At 50.7% G+C, this 13,671-nt stretch overlaps 1 protein-coding gene across 1 annotated transcript in view; it reads right to left on the minus strand.

The window, feature by feature from the left end:
- LOC105484754 (regulatory factor X2) overlaps positions 1 to 3,770 on the minus strand; it is a 201,719-nt gene extending 197,949 nt beyond the window's left edge. The window contains exon 1 of the mRNA XM_071086326.1: positions 3,687 to 3,770. The gene's annotated coding sequence lies outside the window, so the exon portion shown is untranslated. The remainder of the gene's footprint in view (positions 1 to 3,686) is intronic.
- Positions 3,771 to 13,671: the final 9,901 nt, after the last annotated feature.

Here is a 13,671-nt window from a genome sequence, read left to right on the forward strand (position 1 = left end):
CCTGTAGTCCCAGCTGCTCAGGAGGCTGAGGCAGAAGAATCACTTGAACCCAGGAGGCGGAGGTTGCAGTGAGCTGAGATCATGCTACTGCACTCTGGCCTGGGTGACAGAGCGAGACTCTATCTCAAAAAAAAAAAAAAAAGGGGGGGGTATTGTAAGAATATTTGCGGCCGGGCGCGGTGGCTCAAGCCTGTAAAGCCAGCACTTTGGGAGGCCGAGGCGGGTGGATCACGAGGTCAGGAGATCGAGACTATCCTGGCTAACATGGTGAAACCCCGTCTCTACTAAAAATACAAAAAACTAGCCGGACGTGGTGGCGGGCGCCTGTAGTCTCAGCTACTTGGGAGGCTGAGGCGGGAGAACGGCGTGAACCCGGGAGGCGGAGCTTGCAGTGAGCCGAGATCACGCCACTGCACTCCAGCCTGGGAGACACAGCGAGACTCCGTCTCAAAAAAAAAAAAAAAAAAAAGAATATTTGCCATTTTCTGGCTGGCTTATTTAACTGAGGATAATGCCTTTAAGGGTCATCCTTTTAAAAAGTTTTTTCAATTTTTTAACAATTTTTTAAAAATAGAGACAGGGTCTCCCTATGTTGCCCAGGTTTGTCTTGAACTCCTGGCCTCAACTGATCCTCCCATCTCGGCCCCTCAAAGTGTTGGGATTACAGGTGTGAGCCACCATACCTGGTCTCATCCATGTTTAGCACGTGTTAAAATTTCTTTTTTCAGGCTGAGTAATATTTCATCATGTATGTATACACGTGTGTGTGTACACATATATACGTGGATAAATTTAATTTATCCGTTCATCCATCAATAGACCCTTGGGTTACTTCCCCCTTTAGGCTCTTGTGAATCATACTGCTGTGTATATGGGTCCATGGCATGGTTCAGGGTCCATGGCAGAAACACATTCAGTGCCCAGAAAAGAAACCATGGGTGTATAAATACCTCTTCACACCCCTGCTTTCAATTATGCTTGGTGGGTAAATGAATTCATAAAACCCCAGGCACAGCGACTCAAAGTCCTTCTCTAACTCAGCCTTCCGGGAGCCCAGGGCTCTGTTTCCTTGACCTCCATGATGCCCGCACCTTATTTACCTCCTCCATCTCACCACTCTTCTTCCAGTTCCCTTGTGAACTGTCTCACTCAAAGCCAACTGTATAGAGCAGGACTCTGGAGTCCCTCCCGCTGCCAGACTTGCCCCTGGCTCTTCCCTGGGGACTGTCACCTTGCAGACCACTGGCCTGTCAGAGCAGTGAAGGGCCTTCTTGGGTAGACCCTCCCTGCCCTCTAAAACTGGTCTCTACAAAGAGGCAATGGGTCATGTCTCCATCGTGGCTGTGGGCCACGGGATCCACAGTGATGTCACCAGGTTGGCCATGGACAGGAACATTCTGGATGTCTGGTCTAGAGACCACTGTCCCCCTGTGGCTAGAATCCCTGTGGCTAGAACAGGGGGAGTGACCAAGAAGATAAAAAGGTAGAGTCCAGAGGCGGGCATATAGTGGCTCACGCCTGTAATCCCAGCACTTTGGGAGGCCGAGGCGGGTGGTTCACGAGGTCAGGAGGTTGAGACCATCCTGGCTAACATGGTGAAACTCTGTCTCTACTAAAAACACAAAAAATTAGCCGGGCATGGTGGCGGGGGCCTGTAGTCCCAGCTACTGGGGAGGCTGAGGCAGGAGAATGGCGTGAACCCAGGAGGCAGAGCTCGCAGTGAGCCGAGATTGCGCTACTGTACTCCAGCCTGGACCACAGCGAGAGACTCTGTCTCAAAAAAAAAAAAAAAAGGTAGAGCCCAGAGTGGGCACTGCCTTCCCAATGACAGAGGGGCATGAAAATATGTTGTGGACACGAGGGAGGGACTGGGAGCCCACATATGTCAGCTCCCCCTGGGGATGAACTAGGCTGCACACCAGGTGGGGAATGGGTGTGGTAGATTCATTTCCTTCCTTCCATGCTCCTTCTTCTCTTCATGCCGGCCCCCAACCGCCTTCATCACGTTTTTCCCTTTTTTTCTTTCTTTATTTTTTTTTTGGAGACAGAGTCTCCCTCAGTTCCCCAGGCTGGAATGCAGAGGTGCGATCTCAGTTCACTGCAACCTCCACCTCCCAGGTTCAAATGATTCTTTTGCCTCAGCCTCCCGAGTAACTGGGATTACAGGTACCCGATACCATGCCTGGCTAATTTTTGCATTTTTAGTACAGATGGGGTTTCACCATGTTGGCCAAGCCTCAAGTGATCTGCCCACCTTGGCCTCCCAAAGTGCTGGGATTACAGGCATGAGCCACTGCACCCAGCCTGTTACCTCTTTATTTATTTATTTTTTTATTTATTTATTTTAATGAGACGGAGTCTCATTATGTCACCCAGGCTGGAGTACAGTAGTGTGATCTCGGCTCACTGCAACCTCCACTTCCTGGGTTCAAGAAATTCTCCTGCCTCAGCGTCCCGAGTAGCTGGGACTGCAGGTGTGCACCACCACACCCGGCTAATTTTTGTATTTTTTAGTAGACACGGGATTTCACAATATTGAACAAGCTGGCCTCAAACTCCTGACCTCGTGATCCGCCCGCCTCGGCCTCCCAAAGTGCTGGAACTACAGGCGTGAGCTCCGGGCCCGGCCGCTTGTTACCTCTTTTAAGATGCTTCTCCCTCCTTCCTTTGCCTGGTCAGTGTCTACCCACTGTTCAGAGAAGCCTTCCCTGGTCACCCCCATGACTCGGTGGGAATCCTGTGCCTCCCTGTTGGACACTCCCACTCCCGCTGCCCGCTGTAGTTTCGTTTGAAGATCTGTCTGCCCAAGCCCAGCAAACTAGATGCCCCACACAAGAAGAAGAAAAACAAAGATACTTTGGAGACCATGTTTTCGGACAGATTCAGAGTCCATGACAGAAAGGCACTCAACACCCAGGAAAGAAAAACAGAGGTCGGGGTTCCTTGGCTCCTGGGTGAGGCTAGTGGGGTTCCCAAAGAAGCCAGTTTGAGATTGGGGGATCTAGAGCTTCAGGGCTGGCCAAGGGCAGTTCAGCCAGTGTCAGGATCCTTTAGGGTTCAATCTGTCTCTTCAGAAGTCGCCTGATGGGATAGGGGCATGGAAAGCACGGCCACAGGGTGCCAGGTTGGGTGTATGGGGGCTTGGGGGGTGCAGGTGGTTAGTTGTCAGAAGGGTCCAGTCCCTGGGGAGGATACGGCGCCCGGCAGGGACAGTGTGGGCCTGCAGCTGACCTGTCTGCTTGCTGGTGGGTTTCCTGCTGAACTCCTCTCTCTGGGTCAGTGCGTCTTACTGTCCACCTGTCCCTGCATCCCCTTCTGTGCCTCGCTGGTCATCTCTTTCTCCCTTGGCAATCCACTTCATACCTCACGCCCCCTCTGTCTGCCATCTCTCAGTGCCACGCCCCCGCCTGTGCCCCCATCTCTCCCTGGTTTTGCCCCTGACACCCCACCTGCTCGCCTCTCTCTAGGTCCACTGGGGGTCTCCGGACGCCGTTGACCCGCCTGTCCGCAGGCTGAGCTACTTGGACCACGGAGCGCGACGAGGAGGCGCGACTGCGGCTCAGCAAGGACTAGGTTAGCAACGAGACACTCCTCACCGTGCACGACATGGTCGCAAGCACGGCCATCAAGTACGCCAACAACATCGCGCCCGGCTCCAACTACAGAGACAGCTGCCACCTGCTCACCTACTTCGAGTACCACGAGCAGCGTCCGTGCGTCGCCAAGTCTTTCTTCGAAGTACCGCCAGGCGGCCCGCGCCTGCGCGCCTCTCTCGCCCCTCCTGCGCCTGCGCGCCTCTTCTACACCCACCCTCCTGCGCCTGCGCGCCACTTACTTCACCTCCTGCACCAGCGCACCGCTCCAGGGCCTTTCTTCCCCCGCCCCTCCCCACCTCCTGCGCCTGCGCGCCTTTCCTGCCCTCTGGTACGCCTGCGCACCGCTCCGGCCCACCCGCTTCTGCGCCTGCGCGCTGCTGCAGGGCCGTCCTCCCCCCGCCCCCCGCCTCCTGCGCCTGCGCGCCACTCCTTCCCTCCTGCGCCTGCGCGGTGTTACTCTCCCGTAACTGCCTCTTGTCTGACCAGCATGTTTGTTTGAATGGATTCCCTGAGGCTGCCTGAGAGCCAGAGATGAAAAGCTGCAGCCTTAGGGGGCCCGGTTCGGATCCCAGAGCAGCCATTAGCTACGTTTCTCTTGCACGAATTACTTTGCCTTTGTGCCTCTGTTTCCCCATATGAAGAGTTCACATATACATGTATATGTAAAGGCCAGGCGCGGTGGCTCACGCCTGTAATCCCAACACTTTGGGAGCCCGAGGCAGGCGGATCACTTGAGGTCTGGAGTTTGAGACCAGCCTGGCCAACATGGTGAAGCCCTGTCTCTACTAAAAATACAAAAATTAGCCAGGCATGGAGGTGCATGCCTGTAATCCCAGCTACTCGGGAGGCTGGAGGCAGGAGAATCACTCAAACCCGGGAGGCAGAGACAGTGAGCCGAGATGGTGCTACTGCACTCCCGCCTAGGCAACAACAGAGCGAGACTCTGTCTCAAAAGAAAAAGAAGAAAAGTCATTCCAATACCCATAATAAACTGGATCTTCAAGTAAAAATACTGTTAAAAATTTAAAAATTAAACATAAAAATATGTATAATTAGATATATACATTTAAAATATAGTTGTTATAAATGCACAGTATATAAAACATCTGTTTATGGATAAATTTTATGTGTGCTATACTTTTATGTTAAATTTAATATAAAATATGTTCATTTATATTAGCATTTTGTATGTAAATATACAAAATATAACAGCAGCTAGCTCACAGCTTTGCTGCATGGATTCAGTGAGTTTACACACATTCAATAGCTCTGGCACACACAAAGCATTGCACCAGCATTCACTATTTATTATTTTTATGGTTCTTTTTCGTTTTTGTTTTTGAGACAGAGTCTCGCACTGTCGCCCAGGCTGGAATGCAGTGGTGCGATCTTGGCTCACTGCAACCTCCGCCTTCCGGGTTCAAGCAATTCTCCTGCCTCAGTCTCCCGAGTAGCTGGGATTACAGGTGCCTGCCACCACATCCAGCTAATTTTTTGTATTTTTAGCAGAGACAGGGGTTTCACCATGTGGGCCAGGCTGGTCTCAAACTCCTGACCTCAAGATTCGCCCACCTTGGCCTCCCAAAGTGCTGGGATTACAGACGTGAGACACCATGCCCGGCCATTTTTATGGTTTTTATTGTGTCTCTTCTCCAGTGGCACGTCCTCAGCGAGGTCTTTCCTTGCTCCCCTGGTTCCCCAGACCTACCCCCTTCCCCCTCTCTGTGACAGTGCCTTTAAAAGTTGTCTGCCCAGGGCCAGGCACGGTGGCTCACGCCTGTAATCCCAGCATTCTGGGAGGTTGAGATGGGCGGATCACTTGAGGTCCGGAGTTTGAGACTAACCTGGGCAACATGGTGAAACTCTGTCTCTACTAAACATACAAAACAATTAGCCAGGCATGGTGGCACACCTGTAATCCCAGCTACTTGGGAGGTAGAGGTTGTAGTGAGCCAAGATCATGCCACTGCACTCCAGCCTGGGCGACAGAGCAAGACTCTGTCTCAAAGAAAAAAAAAAAAAAAATCTTCCCAGTTTTTATCATCATGGCTACAAGCTACCATGGCCGTTTGTTTATTTGGTCATTTCCCTGAGGGCGAGCGGCGGGATTGCCTTGTTGTTGTACCAGCGCCAACCCTCTGATGTTTGTTGAATGAATGAACACCCATTTCTCAGATTAGGAAAGGGGATAAGAGACCTCCTGTGACTTGTTCAGTCCATGTAATAAACAACTAAATTATGCAATAGGTAGACAGAGGTCAGTAATTCAGAGGAATCCAAAGCATGTAAAGGAGAAAACTGCTGAGGTGGGGGCAGAATTTAAAAATATGGCGGCTAGCCAGGTGCGGTGTCTCACCCCTGTAATCCCAGCACTTTGGGAGGCTGAGGAGGGCAGATCACTTGAGGTCAGGAGTTCGAGACCAGCCTGGCCAATATGGTGAAACCCTGTCTCTACTAAAAAATACAGAATTAGCTGGGTATGGTGGTGCACACCTGTAATCCCAGCTACTTGGGAGGCTGAGGCAGGAGAATCGCTTGAACCTAGGAGCCGGAAGTTGCAGTGAGCTGAGATCATGCCACTGCACTCCATCCCGGGCAACACAGTGAGACTCTGTCTCAAAAAAAAAAAAAAAAAAAAAAAAGGAAAAAAGAAAAGAAAAACATGGCTAAGGAGAACCTCACTGTGAGAAAGAGATATTTCAACAAAGACTTCAATGAAGAGGAAAGATCTAGGGGACGGTGTTCCAGGTCAAGGGGAGTTTGTGCAAAGGCCCTGAGGCAGGACAGTGCATGCTGTGTTGAAGGAATAGGGAGGAGGCCCGTGTGGCTGGAGCAGAGTGAGGGAGGGAGGGGGTGGGGAAGGTCGAGAAGTGCCTGGTGGGCCTTGGGGAGAATGTGGCTTTTACCTGAGGGGAGGGGGACTGGGAGCCATGGAGGCAGAGGAGGGATGTACCCTGAACTCAGGTGCTCTCTGGCTACTGTGGGGAGGACAGACTGAGTAGAAAGAGACCAGCTGAGATTGAGATGCTGATAGTTTGGACCAAGGTGTAGCAGGGGAGAGGGTGAGAAGCGTTCGGATTCTGAAAGCAGAGACCACAGAATTTCTCGGTGTCTCAGCAGAACCCACTGAGAATGACCAAAGTTTCTGGTCGGTGCCACTTGAAGGATGGAGCTGCTGTTGTCTGAAATTATGGAAGGTTGGAGTGGAGGGAGGAGGTTTAGGGACAAGGGCTATTAGTAATATCCCTCCCCTAGCTGGGCTCCCCTAGCTGGGTTTGAGATGTGTGTTAGACGAGGAAATGAGGGGTGGGCAGCTGTATCCAAGAGTCTGCAGTGGCGGGGAGGGGCCCCACCTGGATCCGATGGGCTCACCTGAGTGAATGGAACCAAGAGAGTTACACCATCTTAAATTATCAGGTGGACACTTATGTCAGCACAGATAATCTCAGTGCACAGGCAGAGCCTGAGCTACCAGGGTGTTCACCTCAACATTTTACCTAATAAAAGTGAAACCAGGCTGGGCGTGGTGGCTCATACCAGCTTGGACGACATAGTGAGACCGCCATCTCTAAAAAATATGAAAATTATGGTGGCATGGTGGTGCACATGGAGTCCTAGCTACTCAGAAGGCTGAGGTGGGAGGATCGCTTGAGCCAAGGAGGTGGAGGCTGCTGTGAGCCATGGAGGCACCACTGCACTCCAGCCCTGGGTGACAGAGCAAGACCCTGTCTCTTTTATTTATTTATTTGTTTATTTTTGAGACGGAGTCTCGCTCTGTCACCCAGGCTGGAGTGCAGTGGCGCGACCTCGGTTCACTGCCTCCCGGGTTCACGCCATTCTCCTGCCTCAGCCTCCCGAGTAGCTGGGACTACAGGCGCCCACCACCGCGCCCGGCTCATATTTTGTATTTTTTGTAGAGACGGGGTTTCACCGTGTTAGCCAGGATGGTCTCAATCTCCTGACCTCATGATCCGTCCCAAAGTGCTGGGATTACAGGCGTGAGCCACCGCACCTGGCCAAGACCCTGTCTCATTAAAAAAAAGAAAGAAAGAAAGAAAGAAAAAAAAAAAAGTGGAACCAACAACAAAAAACCCAGCAGCCAGAGCCTACGTATCAGCCAATAAGGGGGATGATTAAATCATGACATCTCTATACTACACGACATTATGGAAGTGTTAGATTTGATATTGCAGAGAAATATTTAAAGACTGGGGGAAACAGTCAAGATGAATGGTTTTGTGAACAAAGGCAGGTACGTATGTGTAGTATTGCCCTGGCTCTGTGAAGTATGTGTGCTTAAAAATGTCAGGAAGGTATTTTGTTTGCAGTTCTTTTTTCCAGGATTTCTCAATCTCCGGGCCGTTGTCCTCAGGGGCCGGATCATTCTTTGTGGTGGAGAATGTCCTGTGAGTATCTCGTCTCTATCAAAGCCAGTGGCGCTTCATTCCCGGAGCTATGACAACCCCTAATGTCTCCAAGTATTACCAAAAGTCCCCGGAGGAACAGAATCGCCCCCTGGCTGAGAGCCCCAGTTCTAGATGAATGTGTGGTTGCTTGTCATGGGGGGGATGCGTTATTTTATCAGAGAAAACAACAACAACAACAACAAACAAAAAAAAACAAAAAAAAAAACAGAAGAAACAGGACAAGCGAGGTGGTTGTAATCCCAGTGCTTTGGGAGGCCAAGGCGAGTGGATCGCCTGAACCCAGGAGTACAAGACCAGCCTGGGTGACATAGTGAGATCCCGTCTCTACAAAAAATTAAAAATTAAAAAATTACCCAGGTGTGGTGGCGTACACCTGTAGTCCCAGCTACTTAGGGGACTGAGGCGGGAGGATGGCTGGGGCTGGGGGAGGTCGAGGCTGCAGTGAGCCATGATTGCGCTATTGCATTCCAGCCTGGGCAAGAGAGCAAGATGTTGTTTCAGAAAAAAAGAAAAAAAAGAAGAAGAAGAAAGAAGAAACAGGCAACAGAGAAAAGGGAGCCAAAGGTTCTCAGCCTGAGGCTCCCGGGCAGGTGGGAGGGGATGGCTGAGCCTCCTAGTGCCTCACAAGGACCTCCTCCCCTAGCTGGGCCTGGAGCGCTTCCACGGCGTGGGGATCATGGGTCTCAACTCAGAAGAGTGGGTCATCACCAGTATTGGTGCCATCATGGCAGGGTAAAGGGCACATGACCCCTCCCTGGAGCGTTTTGGGGGCAGGAACCCACCAGCCCACCTTCTATGGGGTCCCGAGGAAGAGTCCTCAGGACAGGGAGCTGACAAGGGCTCCCACTTAAGTCTATGCTTAGTGGGATTTTTCAACGGCCCAGTCCTGTGCATGCCCAGCTCACCCTTCCAGACATTCTCCACCTAGTGAACTCATATACATCCTGTGAAGCCCCACTCTCATATCCCCTCTCCTAGAAAGCCCTCCCCACTTCTCAAGGCTCTCCAGCACTGAGCCCTCTCTCCACCCATCCAGGACACTGGGGAACCCCTTGAGAGCAAGGTCCAAGCCTGGGCTGTCCCTGAATTCCACCTCCCAACAGGGTATGTTGTGTCAGGTGCTGGGGACTCCCAGGAACCTTGCACTCACCCAGCAGCGAGTAGCTGGGATTACAGGAATGCGCCACCACACCCGGCTAATTTTTTTGCCTTTTTAGTAGAGACAGGGTGTCACCATATCATCCAGGCTGGTCTTGAACTCCTGGCCTCAAGAGATCCACCCGCCTCGGCCTCCCAAACTGCTGGGATTACAGGCATGAGCCACTGTGCCTGGCTATCAATTTTAAATAATAATTAATATGCTAAGAGCTCTAATGGAAAAAGCGGACAGAACCTACAACAGGGGGGTTCTCGTAAGCAGAGAGATGGAAACTCTAAGGAATCAAAAGGAAATGGTCATCAAAAACACTGACATAAAGCAAGCATGCTTCCAATGGGCTCGGCAGGGGACTGAAGCTGGCCGAGGAAATCATCAGTGAGCCTGAAGCCGGGTCAATAGAAACATCCCTCGCCGAAAATCTTAAGAGAAAAAAAGAGGCCAGGCACAGTGGCTCATGCCTATAGTCCCAGCACTTTAGGAGGCTGAGGTGGGAGGACAGCCTGAACCCAGACGCTCAAGGCCAGCCTGAGAAACTTAGCAAGACCCTGTCTCTATTTAAAGAAAAAAAAAAAAAAAGAAAATTGAGAAGAAAAAAGAAAAGACAAAAACACAACGAAATGGACAAATGTAAAAGAACCGCGGGACAATACAAAAACCGTAACATACACATGAGGGTTGTTTACAGATCTGAGGCTGAGGCCGGCGGATCACCTGAGGTCAGGAGTTTGAGACCAGCCTGGCCAACATGGTGAAACCCTGTCTCTACCAAAAATACAAAAATAGCCAGGCATGGTGGCAGACACTTGTAATCCCAGCTACTTGGAAGGCTGGAGGCAAGAGAATCACTTGAACCTGGGAGGCGGAGGAGGCAGTGAGCCGAGCCGGCACGACTGCACTCCAGCCTGGGCAACAAGAGTGAAACTCCATGTCAAAAAAGAGAAAAAGAAAAAAAAAGAAAAAACATTGCTGAGAATTCTCCAGGAACTCACCAAGTGCCAACAAGGAGACATTTAAAAAAAAAGTAAGGCCAGGTGCAGTGGCTTACTCCTGTCATCCCAGCACTTTGGGAGGCCAAGGTGGGAGGATCTCTTGAGCCCAGAAGTTCAACACCAGCCTGGGCAACATAGCGAGACCTCGTCTTTACAAAAATTAAAAAAAAAAAAAAATTAGCTGGGCCTGATGGCACGTCCTTGTGGCCCTGGCTACTCAGGAAGCCAAAGTGGGAGGATTCCTTGAGCCTGGGAGGGTGAGGCTCCAGTGGGCCGTGATAGCGCCACCCCACTCCAGCCTGGGTGACAGAGTAAGACTCCATCTAAAACAAAAACAAAAACAAAAACAAATTAAAATTAAAACTTCAGAACAACAGATAAAAATATTCTGAAACACAAGCTGATTCATTTATATGAAGAAAAAAGCATCCAAGAATATCTGGGGAAATTCTGAAGCAGAATTATAAAGGGAAACTACCACTACCAGACTTTTTTTGTTTTGTTTTGTTTTGTTTTTGAGACGGAGTTTCGCTCTTCCTGCCAGGCTGGAGTGCAATGGCGCGATCTGGGCTCAACGCAACCTCCACCTCCCGGGTTCAAGCGATTCTCCTACCTCAGCCTCATGAGTAGCTGGGATTACAAGCATGCGCCACCACGCCCAGTAATTTTGTATTTTTAGTAGAGACGGGGTTTCTCCATGTTGGTCAGGCCGGTCTCGAACTCCCGACCTCAGGTGATCCACCCACCTCGGCCTCCCAAAGTGCTGGGATTACAGGCGTGAGCCACTGCATCCGGCCGCACTACCAGATATTAATTAGGTCACACAGTGGCAGACATGCAAAGGTGAGTACTGTGCATATGAGGGAAGCCAGGGAGAGACACAAACGTATGCAGGAATTGAAAAATACAACCAAAGATGGCATCTCAAATAAGTTAAGGAAAGACAGGTTATTCAATAAATGGGGTGGATCGCTTTGCATAGCTATTGGGGAAATAGAGTTGGGGCCCTCCCTCATGGCTAAATAAATTCCAGATGCAACAAATTGAAATGTGAGAAAGAAAGAGGGAAGGGAGGCAGGAAAAGGGGGAAGAATTGAATTCTTAGGAGAAATCAAGGGAGAACCTAAAAGAAAAACATCCTAAACAATAACAGCCCAAAAGCCATTTCAAGGAAAACTTGATAACTTGATAATGGATCACTTGAGGTTAGGAGTTCGAGACCAGCCTGGGTGAGAGTGAGACTCCATCTCAAAAAATAGTAATAATAAGTAAATAAATAAAAAAGAAAAAGAACGAGGCACGGTGGCTCACGCCTGTAATCCCAACACTTGGGAGGCCGAGGTGGGTGGATCATGAGGTCAGGAGTTCAAGACCAGCTGACCAAGATGGTGAAACCCCGTCTCTACCCAAAATACAAAAATTACCTGGACAAGGTGGCAGGCGCCTGTAATCCCAGCTACTCGGGAGGCTGAGGCAGGAGAATGGATTGAACCTGGGAGGCGGAAGTTGTGGTCAGCTGAGCTCGCATCGCTACACTCCAGCCTGGGTGACAATGCGAGACTCCGTCTCAAAAAAATAAAAATAAATAAAAAAGAATCCTGGGCGAGTCGGCTTGCTGAGGCTGTTTCTTTTTCTGTAGACAGGGATGAAGCAGTGCCTGCCTCATGGAGTGCTTATGAAGAGTCCATGAGAGAACTCTTAGGGATTTTTTTTTTTGAGTTGGAGTTTCGCTCTTGTTGCCCAGGCTGGAGTGCAGTGGTGAGATCTTGGCTCACTGCAAGCTCTGCTTCCCAGGTTCAAGCGATTTTTCTGCCTCAGCCTCCCGAGCAGCTGGGATTACAGGCGCCCGCCACCATGCCCAGCTAATTTTTTGTATTTTTAGTAGAGACAGGCTTCACCATGTTGGTCAGCCTGGTCTCAAACTCCTGACTTCAGGTGATCCACCTGCCTCAGCCTCCCAAAGTGCTGGGATTAGAGGTGTGAGCCACCTCTAGCCTTTTTTTTTTTTTTTTTTGAGACAGGTTCTCTCCTGTCACCCAGGCTGGAGTGCAGTGGTGCAATCTTGGCTCACTGCAACCTCTGCCTCCCAGGTTCAAGCAATTCTTGTGATTCAGCCTCCCAAGTAGCTGGGACTACAGGTATGCACCACTACGTCAGGCTAACTTTTGTAATTTTAGTAGAGACAGGGTTTCGCCATGTTGCCCAGGCTGGTCTTGGACTCCTGGACTCAAATGATCCACCCGCCTCTGCCTCCCAAAGTGCTGGGATTATAGGTATGAGCCACCATGCCTGGCCAGAAAGCCCTACCACATCTTTACACATCCGTAGTCCTTCCACTGCATCTTGGAGCGTCTGGGAACCCTGAAGGAACCACCATAGACCCTCTTTCACTCCATATTCCTACTTTAGGAGCTCAGACCCAAAACCATACCCCAAAGGCTCAAAAGAACCTTTCTCTGGTAAGGCACAGGACAAGGAAAGCCACACTCTGATGCTGGGAATGGATTTTTTGGTTCCAGAGTAGAAAGGAGAAGACATGCTCCAGAGTCACCAGCGCTAAGCTGAGCCCAGCTGAGTCCCCAGCTGCTGCCTGCTGACAAAGGTGATCTCAGTCAGTGGCTGCCGCAGTGACTCTGCAATGTGGGCCGCTCAGGAATGGAACTCCTGCTCCTCTGGGTGGAGCTGGAGCTGGAGCACAGAGGACAGATCTGCTCAAATGGGGCCAGTGACAGCTTTGTCTCCTGGAGGTTCACTGAGCTCTGCCATACTGAGGCCAGAGAAAAACCCACCATAGGGAAACTGGGAGATGGCACGCTGGCTCCTGGGAAAAAATGTCTGCCTACCTTTTTCTTTCATCCATCCATCCATCCATCCATCCATCCATCCATCCATCCACCCACCCATCCATCCTTCTTTCCTTCCATCCACCCATTGATCCATCCATCCATTCCTTTCATCCATCCTTCTTTCCATCCATCCACCCATCTGCCGTTCCTTCCTTCCCTCCCTCCTTCCTTTCTTCCCTCCTTCCTTTCCTCTCTCCTTCTTTCCTTCCTTTCTTTTCTCCTTCCTTCCTTCCTTCCATCCACCCATCAATCCATCCATCCTTCCATCCTTTCTTCCACCCACCCACCCATCCGTTCATCCATGGTCTACCCAACCAATCATCCACTCATCCATCAAACCATCCGTCCATTCACCCATACACCTTATGAAACCAAGTTTTCTTCTCAACCCAAACCTTGCTGCCTGCTTCCAAGTAGAGAGCACAGCATCAGAAGCAGGATGCGAGCCAAATTCTCTGCCCTCTTGAATTGCTGGTGGCGTCGCCTCCAGCCTTGTTCACACTCCCCGCCCCCACCAGGCTTAGTCCCAACCCTCCTTCCCCTTCTTGGTCACTGATCTAGGAGCACCGGGACAGGCAGTCGGGGCAGGGGGCCCCAGGCTACCTCGCACGCCTGACCACTGACTCGACACAAGGAACGCGGCAGATGCATGGG

Source organism: Macaca nemestrina, chromosome 20, assembly GCF_043159975.1.
Source record: "Macaca nemestrina isolate mMacNem1 chromosome 20, mMacNem.hap1, whole genome shotgun sequence".
NCBI lineage: Eukaryota > Metazoa > Chordata > Mammalia > Primates > Cercopithecidae > Macaca > Macaca nemestrina.